Here is a 2392-nt window from a genome sequence, read left to right as displayed (position 1 = left end):
CTGTAACACCAAACACATAATCTCACTGAATCCTCAAACCACCCAATGAAACAGTTCCCTGTCAACTACTGACCAGGCATTCAGACCCAACAAAGAACACAAGCTTTGCAGTTAAATGAACCTGGATTCTAATCTTGGCTCTGCTCTTTAAAAGCTGCATAATCATAGGGTCATGGAAAAATTAATAGTGCCTCTGACTCTCACAGAGTTAGTGAGGATTAAATTTTTAAATGCATGCCAAGTGCTCAGCACCGTGCTGGACATGTAATAAACACTCAATAAGTGGGAGCTATTGTTTTTAAATACTAATAAACACAGGTTTTTTTTTTTTTTTTCACCACAGCCTGTTTATGGAAATGTAAATCAGTAAAGACATTTTGGAAAGCAAGATTCCACCAACGTCTTTTTAATTACATTTGACCCAGCAATTCTGCTTCAAGGAATTCACTTTATAAAACTGTTCCCATGTGTAAGAGTGTTCACTATTGCATTGTTTGTGATAAAGAAAAACTGGAACCAAACTTAAGGATGTTTACATAAATTATGATATATCTATACCATATGATTATACATCTATATGACACATCTATGAAATATTCAATGAAGCTCTAAGTAAACTGATATGAGGGGCTTCCCAGGCGGTGCCAGTGGTAAAGAATTCACCTGCCAATACAGAAGATGTAAGAGACGTAATGTGGGTTTGCTGCCTGGGTTGGGAAGATCCCCTGGAGGAGGGCATGGCAACCCACTCCAGTATTCTTGCCTGGAGAATCCCATGGATAGAGGAGCCCTGGTGGACTACAGTCCATGGGGTTATAAAGAGTTGGACATGATGCAAGCAACTTAGAATGCAAGCAAACTGATATGAAAGGTATTCTCCATATCTTCTTAAAAAGGTAATTTCTCAAAAGAATCCATATGATTTCATTAATGATCAAAAACATAAGTGTAAAAAGAATGAAAGAATAAATACTAAATTAACTCTATGAAGTGTTGGAAAGTAAAGGAGGAGAAACTAAGGGGTTTCATCTTTAAGTCTGTATACTTCAGTGCTGTTTGAATAAGAAATACAACTGTATTATAACGCAATTTCAAAAATATAAGAATTTGAAAAAAAATGTCAGAAGTATTTTAGAAGAAATGCCATGTAATGTAAGATTTAAACTCACCATTAAAAATGTAGATGGGGTGAATTGTGGGGTTAGGATTGACATACATACACTATTAATACTGTATATGGAATAGATAACTAATAAGAACCTACAGGGAACTCTACTCAGTGCTCTGTAGCGACCTAAATGGGAAGAAAATCCAAAAAAAGAGGGAATATATGTATACTTATTTTTTTTATATTCCCTCTTTTTGTATGTATACTTATAGCTGATTCACTTTGCTGTTCAGCTGAAACTAACTCAACAAACATTATAAAGCAACTATAAGCTCCTCTGTCCATGCGATTCGCCAGGCAAGAATACTGGAGTGGGTAGCCATTCCCCTCTCCAGGGTATTTTCCTGACCCAGGGATCAAACCTGGGTCTCCTGCATTGCAGGCAGATAGATGCATTACTGTCTGATCCACCACGGAAGCCCAAATGATCCAACAAAAATTGATTTAAAAAACAATGTAGATAAAAAGTCAATAAAGATAACAAACAGGGATTCTTACACTTCAGAAAGTATAATACCCTGAGTGAGTGAGTGAAAGTTGCGCAGTCGTGTCCAGCTCTTTGCAACCCCATGAACTATACAGTCCATGGAATTCTCTAGGCCAGAACACTGGAGTGGGTAGCCTCTCCCTCCTCCAGAGGATGTTCCCAACCCAGGGATTGAACCCAGGTCTCCCATACTGCAGGCGGATTCTTTACCAGCTGAACCACAAGGGAAGCCCTGAAAATGGTTGTAAATTTTCATTTATCTATGGAAAAGCTCCAGTTTTCATGTCTATGACCCTAGGAAGGCTGTAGAATGAGATGACCAGTACGACAGAACAGACCACCTGCATCGCACAAATCTTTTCTAGCATTTTTAATCCCTCGAGGAAAAAAAGTAATAAATACACAAATTATATAGGTAAATCATAACTGGGACAAGGAAAAATGGCAATGAAAAGCGGGCCAGAGCTATGTGACTAACACGGTCGGCATCCAAAGTGCTGCTGGGGAAGGAAGGGAGATGCCAAAGTAGTCGAAGAAAATAGAAACACATTCAATCCCCTCTTCAGTTTAAGCCCTAGGAGGGTCGGAGGGCGAACCCGTAAGGGTGTGTCCACTCGAGGGCCCACTGAGTGTGCTGGGAGTGCGGGAAGGCCTCGATGCTAAAGGCAGGTCTCTTCGCCCGATCTTACTCGCACGTCTCTGCACCGGCCCCGCCCGCAGCCTCCGTCAGGTCCTCA

The sequence above is a fragment of the Bison bison genome, unplaced genomic scaffold (genome assembly GCF_000754665.1).
Source record: "Bison bison bison isolate TAMUID 2011002044 unplaced genomic scaffold, Bison_UMD1.0 scf7180017864241, whole genome shotgun sequence".
NCBI classification, from domain to species: domain Eukaryota; kingdom Metazoa; phylum Chordata; class Mammalia; order Artiodactyla; family Bovidae; genus Bison; species Bison bison.
Note: the sequence above shows the minus strand (reverse complement) of the source record.